Source organism: Muscardinus avellanarius (genome assembly GCF_963383645.1).
Source record: "Muscardinus avellanarius genome assembly, chromosome: X".
Lineage (NCBI taxonomy): Eukaryota > Metazoa > Chordata > Mammalia > Rodentia > Gliridae > Muscardinus > Muscardinus avellanarius.
Genome location: NC_137792.1, coordinates 129,225,427 through 129,239,593, shown reverse-complemented (window position 1 = coordinate 129,239,593; position 14,167 = coordinate 129,225,427). Strand labels below are relative to the sequence as shown.

Here is a 14,167-nt window from a genome sequence, read left to right as displayed (position 1 = left end):
TAAAATGGCTTCCCTCATTCTTTCAGGGATATCTTTGCCTTTATGAAGTAGGGAAATTGTCATGCATCACTTTTATCAGAAGTAAGATGGACAGTTTTTTTTTTTTTTGGTTCTAGTCTAACATTTGAGTATCTAGACTTTTACAGAACATTTTAATGAAATTTCTTTTAATTATTTGATCAGATTATTGATTTGTTAGAGAAAAGTATATCCATCTTCAAAGGTAACATGTTGACTTTTAAAGTGCCCAAGTTTGGAAAACTCTGCAATTTTGATCTCAATGGAATCCGTCTGTTACTTTTTTAAAGGAGTGAGTGTTTGGCCGCTGCGCAGAGCTCTCTCAAGGGGAAAGGTCTTTAGAGTGACACTCAGTAATTTAGCCATTAAGGTTAATGTTCATCTTCTCTCTGTCTATTGAAACTTCTAGGGTAGGCAGTGCAAATAGCTTATCAGGTAGTTTTAAAGGTCATGTGCAAAGAAAAAAAATTCCTGTACCTTTCATGGAAATGTCCTTAGTAATCAGCGCCTGCTTATGGGAGGAGGGGGCTGCGGGACTCTCTCAGCTCATCTATCTTGTCTTTTCCTCCAGGTGACTTTGTGACAGATTTTGAGTTGGTAGCAGTCCAGCTTGGAAAGGTGGCCAGCTCTGCACAGCTCGGCTTCCCATATTTGCCAAGTTAGTCAGTTAAGACAAATAACTTTAACTTTCTTTTTCTCTTCAGCCTATGCGCTTTACCTCTGGGCTGAGCTTGACAGAGATAAGAGCAAAGAATAGATGCCTTTGTTGACAGCCTGCAGCCTTGGTGAAACCCACCTTTCATAGAAGGAGTTGGAATAAAGATGGTGGATGCTCAGGCATTTCCCTTTGCTGTGACTTGTCGTTCCGGCCTGTGACAGAGCCATGCCACTGCCATCTCTTTTAGCCTGCGTCAACCCTCTATGGGATGCGTCCACTGAGCTCTGCCCCGGCACGTCTGACCACACCACGAATCTCTAATAAGGTATCTGGTACTCCTCAAGAGAAACAAAAACTCAACCCACTGTTCCAAAGCCCAGCTGACACCACTGACTTGATTTCCTTTGGGATTTCACAGAGTTATTGGTCTTTGTCTATCTTCTCCTTTCTCCTACCAGTAAAAAGTATGGGTTGTAGCTGCTTGGATGCTGAAGGAAATTCTGGAGTTTTTAAAAATGGTTGCTCTGAGGCAAGAATTTAGGAGTGACTCTAATAGCTCTTTCAAAAGAGCGAACTGTACCTTCAGGCTTATTGCGATCACCCATTGAGAGAGAAATCACAGAATGAGCCTGTAATAATGATAAAATGAAGAATGCATTCTTCTGCAGTGCATCCAACAACTGCTTTGCATATGGATTCGGTATTAAGATAAGAGTCTGCTTTGCATTCAATTTTATTATCTGCTTTTGAGAATATAGCAGCAGGGTTGGAGGATTACATTTGAGAGTAAAAGTTGTATTTTCAAAATCCTATTGATGACGACAGCCATTCCCTCTATTGTCATTCTGTCCCTCCTTCCCTGAGTCATTGCTGGGAATTCTTTCAAATGAATTTATTGATGTTGTCGGTCCTATATTCAACCTAGTTTTTTGCTCTGAGACTCTGTGGTCTTCCATTTTTATTTTACATTTAATTAATTATTTTTGTGTTGCTGGGGATGAAACCCAGGAGCATTCTACCTCTGAGGTTCACCCCCAGCCCTATCTTTTGATTCTTTATTCTGAAACAAGGTCTCACTAAGTTGCAGAAGGTATCACTAAGTAGCTGAGGCCGTATATAATCCTCCTGTCTCAGCCTCACAAGTACTGGGGTCACAAGTGTGTGCCATCATGCCCAGCTCCATTTTTATTTTTGAATGAGAACTTGACAGGCATTTATGGAAGACAAAAAGAAGTACTTGGGATGGCTGAGCTGACTAATTTTCAAAGATTTAGCTCAAAAATGGATGTGGTATTGCTCAAGATTTTCGGTAATCTTACCGAAGTATATTTCACATCTCATAGCTACAAGTTTGTTTGGAGGTGATGACTAACCTGCGTGCACCAGGGCCTCTTTCGTGACATTTAATTTTGAACACGAAACAGAATGTTCTGGAGATTGTAAATAGCAAAACAAGGGGAAAATTGAAGGCTTTTATTTGATTTGATTAGTGAATAATAATTATACGTGACAATGGTTTCCTTGTGGCGTATTTTGAACATTTCTACCCTCATTTCCTCACTTTGCCCCCCACCCCCAGCCACATCCTCTTATCATACAGTCTTACTTCCACACGTATGTTCTTCTTTCTCTAGGTTTCTCCTAGGAGATAAAACATGTAATACTTTTCTTTCTGAGTCTTGCTTATTTTGTTTGACTTTAGGATCTCTACTTGCATTCATTTTCCTGAAAATGATATAATTTCATTCTTCTTTATGACCAAATCATATTCCACTATGAATCTATAGCACATTTTCTTCATCCATTCTTCTGTTGATGGCCACCTAGGGAGGTTCCATAACATGCCTATTGTGAAATTTGACTTTGAGAAGCATGGTTATGTGGGTATCTCTACGGTATGCTGACTTTAGTTCCTTTGGGTATATACTGAAGAGTCATACAGCTAGAATATGGTAATTACATTTTAGTTTTTTGAGAAAACTCCACACTGATTTACATAATGGCCCCCCATATCCTCACCAGAATTTTCTGTTTTTTATATTTTTCTGTTATTTTAAAAAATATGCTTTTATTGATGCACTATGATTATATATCATAATGAGATTAGCCGTTCTGACTGTGATGAGATGGAATATCCATGTAGTATGGTTTGTATTTCCCTCATGGCTAAAGATATTGAACATTGTTTCATATAAATATTGGTCATTCATTTTCTTTTGAGAAGTCCCTGCTCAGGCTACTTGCGCATTTATTGTTTAGGCCATTTGTGTTTTGAGTGGAAAGCTGTTTGAGATTTTTATATACCCTGGATATTAATCTTATGTTAGAAGAATATCTGGAATTTTTCTCAATCTGTAGGCTATTTTACCACTCTGTTGACGGTTTACTTTGTTGTGTAGAAACCTTTTAATTAGATGCAATCCTACTTTTTGGTTCTTGCTATCATTTTCCAAGCTATTGGGAGTCCTATTCAGAAAGTTGTTTCCTATTCCTATATCTTAAAACACTCTACCTCTGTTTTCTTCTAGCAGTTTCAAAGATTTAAGTCTTACTCAGGTCTTTGATCCATTTTCAGTTAACTTTTGTATGGGTTGAGATATAAGGATCTACATAATGGATATTTAGCTTCTGAAACACCATTTATTAAAGAGGCTATTTTCTTCTACCTTTCTATATTTTAGGCACCTTTGCTATATCTCAAAGATTCTAGTATGTCATGTTTCCATTTTCATTTGATTCTAAGGAATTTTAAAATTTCTCCCCTGATTCCTTCAATGACTCTACAATACACAAAAATGTTTTATTCACTCTCCATGATTTTATTTACTCTTGTTTCTCTTGCTATTGATTTCTTATTTCATTCAATTATGATCTAAGATATAATAAATTATTTCAATCTTTTGTATGTGTTAAGACTTGTTTTATGACCTCAAATGTCATATAATGGAAAAAGATCCTTTAGCTGCCAATATACAGTGACCCCTTATTTGCCTCCTCTTTCTAATTCTTGTGTGTGTGTGTGTGTGTGTGTGTGTTGGGGATTGAACCCAAGGACACTGACCTCTGAAATACACCCCAGCCCTATTTCTTTTATTTTGAAACAGGGCCTCACTAAGTTGATGAAGCTGGCTGTGAACCTCCTGTCTCAGCTTCCCAACTATTGGGACTACAAACACACACTACCATGCCCTTTAATAGTAATAATAATAATTTTTGTGATACTAAGAATGGAATCCAGGAGCATTCTACATCTGAGCTCCACCCCCAGCCCTATTTTTTATTCTTTATTTTGAAACAGGGTCTCACTGAGTTGCAAAGGGCCTCACTAAGTAGCTGAGGCTATCTTCGAACTGTGATCCTCCTGTCTCAGCCTCCCAAACTCTGGGATTACAAGCATGTGCCACCATGCCTGGTTTGATTTATTCTTTTTATGCATCATTTTATTTCTGTTCTTTTTTTACTCTTCAAACATTATTTAATTTTTTAAAAATTATTTTCATCTTAAACACAACGCCTTTAAAGCTATTAATTAAACTTAAAATAAGAATTTTACAACATATTTACGTAGTTGGAGCAAAAATAAGTGTATTGTAACAAATAATGTTTTTGCAGGTTAATGTCGGAGACATATGAAATGCATGTTGTAGTATTTCAAAGGTTTTACCACCTTAGTAAAAACTATGATCTTAAATGGTTTTATTTGCTGTTGTAGTTAACATTAGACAAAGTTAAATAATTTTTCCTAAACAGTACTTATTTATAAGCTGTTTTAATTTATTCAGTTTTTAAATACTACACTATAAAATCAACTCTCTGAGGAAGAAATAATCATTTATTTATGATATTAGAAACAATTTCTATAGTAATCTTTAAAACAAAACCAAGCAAAAAACATTTGTAAGATACATAGTATCTATTTGGAACAAGGTTTTTATAGCTAATTTTAAATAAAGACAATTAAAAACCAAAAGAATTAAATTTTTATTGGTTCATTGTAGTCGTACATCTTAATGGAGTACAAGATGGTGTACCTGCACACATCACTCATTTAGCCCTTCCCCAATTCCCATCCCATTCCCTCCCCCCTCTCACATTTGGCTTATTGATTGACTTTGGTATGTTTGTGAATGTACATAATGGACATTAGGGAATTTTCCTCTTCCCCCTCCCATCAATCCCAGTTAGGCTTATGTATTTGCTCATCTATGGTTTCTCCTCCTTAATCTAAAGTTCCTCCTATGACAATTCTTCTCCCTAGCTTCAGCATATTAGGGAGAGCATCCAATTCATTACTTTTTCTGCCTAATCTCATTTAGCATAATATTTTCTACTTTCACCCATTTCCCTGTAAATGGCATAATTATTTTCTTCTTTATTGCTAGTAAAATTCCATTGTGTATGTATTACAAAACATATCCCACGGTCTTGTAATCCATTTGTCTGTTGATGGACATTTTGGCTGGTTCCATAGTTCGGCAGTGGTGAATTGTGTAGCTATGACCATAGATACCATGCATGATTTTGGTGCTCTGGTTTCCCACGTCATCCCTCACAGTCAGAAAAATCAGTCCTTAAATGCATGTGGAACAACAAAGCTCCAGAATAGCAAAAATAGTTCCCAGCAACAAAAACCATGCAGAAGCTAACACAACACCTGCCTCGAAACTATACTACTGAGCTGTAGTAATAAAAACAGCATGTTACTGGCACAAAAAACAAACACAAACACATAGACCAATGGAGCAGTGAGATTGTCGCCAGGCATGGTGGTGCATGCTTGTAATCCTTGCGCTTGGGAGGCTGAGAAGAGGAGGATCTCACAGGTTCGAAGCCAGCCTTAGCTACTGAGTGAGGCTCTCAGCAACTTAGTGAGACCCTGTTTCCAAATAAAATATAAAATAGGTCTGTGAGTATGACCCTTGAGATTGAAAGCCCCTGGGTTCCACACCCAGTACTACCAATAATAATAAATAAATAATTCAGTGAGATTGGTAACAAATAACAAAATAATTAGCAATTGCAGCATTGAATATACCATAAAAATGATTATTGTTTCCATATTTTATGAGAGCTAAAACAAGAATGCAGAGTATCACCTTGTTTGAACTCTTTAGGGAACTTTGTACATGGGCAAATTTGCTTTGCACATAAACATGCCTGTGAACAACTGCAAAAGTTCTGTGAATATTGATTTTGGAATTGCAAATACTCATGAACAAGAAGATTAATTTGCAAAGTGGAATCTACAAACAAATTTAAACTCTATCATGACTTACTTCTTTCCAGTTATCTATTTTTACTTAAGGGACATGTTTTCCTGGAGATTGTACATTCCCAACTCCAGAAACCTCTTCATAAGACCTAAACAAACTCAAGACCTATCCTAATTTATCACAGAATTACTCAAAGGCCAGAAGTCATCGTAATGAAATAGGGCTTGGGAGCTCCTACCTCAGATTTTCACCATATTCTGTCCATTTTTAACATAGGCAGCTGCTTTCAGTGTTGACTTTGTGGAACCACTTTCCCCCACCTCATCTTTTCCTGACAGAGGAATATAGCCTACACAGTACCTAAGTATACTTAACATCCTTTTGGCCCAATTGTACATTTTATTGCCTGTAATGAACAGTTTTCAGTGTGTAAATAAAGTGGATTTTGCTTGTATGTATTGTTAGGAAGTGTATGGACTCATCAGGGTTCCTTTTTTCCCCAATTTGGCTAGTTAGCTTCACCCTACAAAGGCTGTTAGTCTCTTTCATCTTGTGAGCTGCTTTAGGTTTAAGAAAATAGTTGTGTGTTTGCAGTCTGTGTTTTAAGAAAGGTCACATTGAGATTTTTGTTTTGGCTTTTTGTGGATGCGCTGTCTGTCATGTCACATTAGAGGCTTTCCACGATTATACCATGCATGGCACCGTGAAAAGATTCAATCTATCATGAAAATAAAGCCTCTGCATGTGAAAACCAGGGGAAATGATGCACCTTGTTAAAACCAGGTCAAAGAAGTATAAAATACATTATTGGAAGATGAATTCGGAGTCTAAGAAACAAAGGCCAGGGATAGCAGCCTTGATCCTGTCTTCACCTTGGTTTTGAGCTCACTTGTCCAGAGGACAAGGGGAAAATTATTGCTTTAGAAAGTGACATTTGAGTTCATCTTCTCCTAGCCAAGGAAGGAAAAATGTGGAGTGCATTATTTAAACAGAGATTGCATTTTGAGCTTGAGTTCCTTACACCTAAAGCCAAAGCCCCTCAGTGGGCCCTATTCTAAGATCTGTACTAAAGCCAACTTCAAATTGCCTTGGGTAAAGTAGTAGTAGTAGAGTATGAAATGTCTGTAGCCAGAAGAAACTGTGGAATTATTTTTTTGTGTGCATGTTTCTCCCTGAAGTATAGAAACGACAAAAATAATATATTTTGGAATGAAACCTGATAGAGCATTGATACCCTTCTTCATGTCAACTCTACCGAATGAAGTATAATTTATATATGCATGTAGTTGTCTCCTTTATTCTTTTCCTCCAATATCAATGGCATACTTTTGAATTGATGTACTTTCAAGTTCGTATACCTAGATTTTCTTTCCTCTGGTTCTTTCCTTGATCACTTAGAGTTTACTTTTGACATTTATTCCTCCTAAAATTTTTCCATTTGCTTCTGTATCAAGAGGGTGCTTTTCTGTGTTCATCCTTTCTGAGTCTGCTGTCCCAGACATTAGCTCTTCCTAACTGGGGTTTTCTGAGTTAAACCTTTCTTAGTATTCCTCTCAAGCAAGGACCATCAGTGTTTTCTTCCAATTCTCCATTAGAGTGCTTGAGTCACCCCTTCCTAGTCTTGAGGTTGTTCTAAAATCTTTAGGCTCTTTCCTTCATCAATGTCAACATCTCTCTCTCCATTTATATTTCACTTTTTAAAATAAACAGTCTGTTTTATAAGCCCTTTAGAATCATTGTAACAAAAATCCTGACCTTAAAGGATGTATACTATATCTTATCTTGCTCATCCTCATTTGGCAACCATCCTAATTTTTTGTTTCTTTACCACTAAATTTTTTCAAAAGAATAGCATACTCATTATTTTTATTCCTTTTATTTTCAGTCTGTCTTCTGTTCCCATCACTCCAAAAAGACTATTCTAGTCAAGGATCCTAGAGAATTTGAAATTATAAAATCTACTCTCTTTCTTCTTCCACACTGCTTCTGAAATGTTGCCATGGTCAAAGCAGTGTTGTTTGAGTGATTATTTAGGGAAATATAAAAGTCAAAGCTGGGGGGTGCACTTTTGTAATCCCAGTACTTGAGAGGCTGAGAAAGGAGGATCACAGGTTTAAAGTCAGCCTCAGTTATAATGAAGCCCTCTACAACTTAGTGAGACCCTGTTTCAAAAATAAAGAGTAAAAAGTAGGGCTGGGGATGTGGCTCGGAGGTATAATTCCCCTGGGTTCAATACCCAGTACCACAAAATGTAAAATAAAATAAAATAAAACTAAAAATATTTCCCCAGTATTAACACTGGATTGCTTATTTCTATTCCCAAGAAATAATGGAAATATGATATTGTATATCCTTTTAGCAATTTACTGTATCTTTTAGTATAAAGTCACACACACACACACACACACACACACACACACACACACACACACCATGGATTGCTTTTTTCACTTAAAAATAAGTTTAATAGACTATTCCACATTGGTAAATATGGATCTGCCTCATTAAAAATAACTGAATAGTCTTTCTTATAAGAATGAATCAGCATATTGAACTGGTCTCCCATCAGTATATTTTTAGATTGTAACAAAATTATTATCATAGTGTTTCAGTTAACCTGGTAAGTAGAGAACAGAAGACTGAAGCTCAGAGAACAGTTACACTGAAAAGATGAGAAGAAATCAGGAAGGAAATCAAAAGAGAAAAGGTGAACAAGATAAGACACCAGAATGACAGGAAGCCAATGGAGAAAAGAATCATAAGATGGAAGAGTTAGGTGAATATACCTAGAGGATAAATTTCTAGTTTTGAAAATCCTACCAAACACTCTTTCTTTTTAAATATGAGAAGTCTAATAACAAATGTCTATATAATCTCTATCAGATTAAGACATAGAATATTTGTTTATCTTCTACTTATTTTCCTTACATCTTTCTCCCTGTTTATCAAATAAGCACTAATTTGAAATTTGTGTTGATCATTCTTTTGACTTTGTTTCAAAAAACCATTTACCATAATGGGTAAATACACACATCTCTATACAAATTGCTTGACTTTATCTGTTTTTATTAATATTTATAGAATCGTACTTTTGTCACTTGTTCCTACATTGTTTAATTTGTCTGCATTGATATATCCGACTCACTCTTATGATTCTCCCATTGACTTTCTATTATCCATTGTCTTTCAGTGTTTTCTTCACCTTTCCCATTTGTTTTCCTACCAAGTTTCTTGTCATCTGTATTGTGTAGCTCTTCTTTCTGTTCTCTTTTCATATCAATATTCAGGCAGTGATTTGATTTAGATCTTTTATTTTTTAATATTTTCTATTCTTTCATTCATGAGGAAACTTCCCAGACTTAAATTTCTGCATCCAGTCTTCTTCCTGAGCCCTAGTCTTTTATTACCAAACCTTTTTCTTTATATCTTGCTGTATCACATTAAATTATACTTTCAAATAGAATTTAGTGGGTGTGTGTTTATTTCATACCCTGTACTAGGCACTAAGGATGCAGAAAAAATAAAGGGGGACATGGTCCTGCATTTTAGTAGAAAAATTATATTAAAATCGGAATGAAAGTTAGCATGAATTTATTGTAGTACCCTAGATTCATTCTGACTTACATTTCCTAGTTCGTTAATAACATCATCACTTTCCTCCTGACCTAGGTTTATCAGTTATCGCACACTTTCATCTCCTTGAGCTTTTTTCTCCCTTCAGTTTTAGAACTTTTTTCCTCCTGCTCCATTTGAGAGTTCAGTTACTACCTTGCATCAGTTCTTCGCTGATGTAATACCCTTCTTTTTTTCCTCACTACTATTTAGTCTTCTCTTTTAACACTGGGAATGTACCGATTTTTTTTCAATCTCAGATTTATTCTGCATGGGGTAAATGCTTAAGCTTTCTTATAGCTAGATCTTAATGTCATTGTTACTCATAAACTCAATAGACTTCAGTGGGTGTCTGCTATAAAACAAGATCTAAATTCCATCATCCCACATTCAGAGCCATCCATTGTCATATCCCCAAGTTCTACAACGTTCTTTCCTCTTACTGATTTCCTTTGTGAGGGGTTTGCACACCCAGATCCCCATATGCATCAGGCAGATACTGCAAACTGGTGGGTCTGTTTGAGGGAGAACTGTGGTGACTGGGAGACAGATTCTTCATTTGAAGGGCATAGTTTATGGCTAAACTTAGGCCAATTGTTGCTATGCTTGAGTTTCAAGCCCAGTATTGCCAGGTTTTTTTTTTTTTTCATTTTAAAAGAGAAGACAGTAATCCAGATTTTTATATAAAATTTTTGTATTTTTAGATTTTGACAACTTCTTAAGAAAAGTAGTTTAGTCAAAAGAACACATGGCTGAGGGTTGCAAGTTTATGACTTTTGTTCTTTGTAAATTCTAGACAGGCCAATATATTATTTGGATTTTTACCTCTATTCTGCCTTACAGGATGACTTCAGTCTTTTTTCTCAGATTATCAGAATTTACTAAATCCTAACTCTTTTGGGAAGCTTTCCCCTGCTACTGAACTGCACTTTTTTAAAGCGTTTATTGTCCATTTTAATAATTATGAATTAAAAAATGCCTCATATTTTTTGTTTTTTCCAATTCCTATGTTGCTTTGAATATTATGATCATACAAACCATACAAATTCAATATGTAAAGTTAAAATGTATAAGAAATTATACAATTTAAATAATACTCATTGTCTTACCACATAATTCTATAAGCATTATTATATTTCTTTTTATTTCTAGGCATTTAAGAGGTATATCTTTATCACTGTCTCTGTCTATAAACTTGTATTGGTTAGGGTTCTCCAGAGAAATGGAACCAATAAAATATCTATACATTCTTCTCTATATCAATATATATATTTGATATAGAATATAGATATATTAAAAGAACTTCACTATGCTGAATTGACTCATATAAATATGGAGACTGAAACGTCCCAAGATATGCTCTTTGTAGTCTGGAGGCCTATGATAGCTTATGTTGTTTTTCCAATCTAAGTTCAAAGTCTTAGAACCAGGGCAGACAATGGCATAAGTACTAGTCCACGTCTGAAGGTCCAAGAACCAGGAGGGCAATGGTGGAGTTCTGACCTGAATCTGAAGGTACAAATACCAGGAGTACCATATGAGACGATCAGTATTCTAATTCAATGAAGTAAAAAAAGTCAGCTTTCTTTTACCTTCTTGTTCTATTAAGGCCTTTAATGAAGTATCTAACCACATTGATAATGGATGATGTTATTTACTTGGTTTTATTGTTTAGATCTTGATGCCCCCTCCCCAAACTTCATGTATTTAAACCCTGGTCTTCCATGTTGCACAGTTCAAAGGTGAGGAATGGCTAGGGGAGATGGATTATAGAGGTTGTGACCTTGAAGAGTATATCTTTTCTTTGCTGCTTTCTGTTTTTTTGCTTTCCAGCTGTCCTGAGCAACTTTCCACTATCACGCCCTGCATGCCCCATTGTTTCTGCCTTGGAGTTGGCCAACTATGAACTAAATCTCTGAAACTGAGAGCCAAATATATTTTTTCTCTTCTAAGTTGTTCTCATTAGATATTTTGGTCACAACAACAAAACGATGACTAAAGCACTCAATCTACAGATTCAAATGCTAATCTCTTCTGGTAACACTTCCACAGATACACCCAGAAATAGTTTTAACAGATATACCTAGAAACTGTTTTAACAGATACCTGGGCCTAATTTAGTCCAGTAAAGTTGACACATAAAATTTATTATTACACATTACCCCCTATCATTTTGATACTCATATTCAGATCCTTAAAATATTTTCTCTCCAAAGACAATAATGAGGTCATAAGTCTGCCTGACATAACTATCCCGTGTGCAACTTACATTTTACTAACCCTGTCTTCAGAAAAAAAAACATAAAGACTTAAGTTATGTGTAGTCTTCTCCTTAATATCACATAGTACTCTGATGTAGAATTAACTAAACTTAAATGTTGATACATCTTATGTTACATGATAAAGAAATAAGAAAAATAAAGATATTTGCTTTATATATGTGTACACAGTAATATATTCATAACAAAGTTAGTAGAAGATATACATGACAATCACATTTTTCTTTTCTGTGACCAGTCATGTAACATAGTATTTATAAATAACCTTTTCCATTACTCATTCAGCATTCCCTTTTCCTTCAAGTACCTCAGCTAGTTGTCCTTAAGCTGGTAGTGTGATACAAACCCATTCCACAAGGATCTGGGAGCCATCTATATGGTTATGCCTAGATTGGTTTGTTATAAGTCTTCATTGGCTTAAATGATCTCTTTGTATTCTAAGTACACTCTTCCTTAATTCCATGCTAATGCAATTTTCTCTTGGTGTTTTGGCTCAATTACCCCAATTGTGTTACCTTTTGTTACTGTTACAAAAATACTTGAGATAAACAGTGTTGTAAGGAGAAAACATTTATTTTGACTTACCATTTCAGAAGTTTTGTTCTATAGGTGCTTGTCTCCATTGTGGGCCTACGGCAAGGCAGAACACCATGGCAGGCTTGGTGTGGCAGAGCAATGATGCTCATCTCATGGCAGCCAGGAGACATAAAGAGAGCAAGGAATCGGCTTGTAACTTCCCAGGGCAAGTCACCAGTGATCTACTTCCTCATACTTTGCTCCACCTCTTACAGTTTTTACCACCTTCCAATGATCCATTCAATTATCAGTTAATCAGTAAATTGGTTCATTGATAAGATCAGAGTCCTTATTGATCCAGTCACTTCCCCAAAGCCCCACCTATGAATACTACTACCATAGGGACCAAGACTTCAACCCATAAGTTTGGGGGGACTTTTTAGACTCAACTATAATACCAGCATTCAACTCTCATTTTGGTCTGTTTACTCAGAGGGATGAGGATTCTAAAGTGGCCTTGTGGCAATCTTTATAATTTCCAATCTATGGACTTATTGTGTTGGATCATTGATTTTTTCTTGTTAATTTATATGAATTATTTACGTATTCTGGATATTAAATCCTTATCAGATATATTATTTGAAAATATTTTCTCTATTATAAAGATGGTCTTTTTGTTTTCTTTATAGTATCCTTTGATGTACTAAGGTTATTAGTTTATCTACAAGTCCTAATTTTTTTTCCTTTTTTGATAGTGCTTTTAGAGATCTTCCACCACATTTTCTCCTAAGACTTGTATAGTTCTAGCTCTTAACCTTAGAGTTTCATATATTTTGAATGAATTTTTCATTTATGGTATAAGAGAAAGGTCTAATTTTATTCTTTTAAATGGAAATAACTAATTTCTTCAGCACCATTTATTGAAAGATTGCCATTTTCCAATTGAATGGTCTTAGAACCTTTTTTTGAAAATTATTTGTCCATCTATGTGAGAGAATATTTCTGGTATATCTATTTACCCCATTTGTCTAAAGGTCCATGTCTATGCTATTTCTAATATGACACTATCTAAGTTTTGAAGTAAGGAAGTATAAGTTTTACAACTTTATTCATTTTTCTATAATTATTCTAAAAATTTGGGATTCTATACAATTTCATATGAATTTGAGGGTCAATTTTTTTTTACTTCTATTAGATTGCTGTTGGAATTTTGATACAAATACCATATTTTTATTATGAATTTCTCTAAATATCAGTGAATTTGGATACCTTTAAATTTATCAGCCAGCTATATCTCTTCTTTTATGAATTCTGATGTTATTTATTCATGAATTTTTAAGGCATTTGTGATTATTAGTTCAGATGAGCTCTTTATACACTAAGATTTAAATACTTAGGAAATATTTCTAAAATTTATAATTTAAAAATTTTTTTACAAACTGGAAAAGTTTAAACTTTTGTAATTTTATATTTATCACCCTTTTTGTGTTTCTTTTATTAATGTCAGCAAATTTATCTTCATTCTGAGAATATATAAATACTGATATTTATTTTAGTAAAACATTATCAAAACACTTAACTCTTTGATCCATTATGCTACTATACAATGCAAAATTTTTAACTGATTTCTTTCCTGACAAAACTTGCATTTCGTTATTTTAGACTTTTCCTTTATTACTTATTTATGCTGTCACATTATTTCTTTATGTTTATGTGTCTTAGCTGTAGAACTTGAGTCAGTCTACTTTTGTCCCAGTTCCATATCATTTCAGTTATTGTAGCTTTGAAGTGTATTTTAATATATACCCATCATTACTTTTTACCCCCAAAGTTGAATACTTTTTGCAAACATGTATCAATTAAATTTGTGA

At 34.8% G+C, this 14,167-nt stretch overlaps 1 pseudogene across 1 annotated transcript in view; it reads right to left on the bottom strand.

Moving 5' to 3' along the window:
* Nucleotides 1-732: 732 nt before the first annotated feature.
* The window catches only part of LOC308279069 (G patch domain-containing protein 11-like), a 49,468-nt pseudogene continuing 36,033 nt past the window's right edge, over nucleotides 733-14,167 (bottom strand). The window contains exon 4 of the transcript in view: nucleotides 733-993. The product of the transcript in view is annotated as a G patch domain-containing protein 11-like (transcript). The remainder of the gene's footprint in view (nucleotides 994-14,167) is intronic.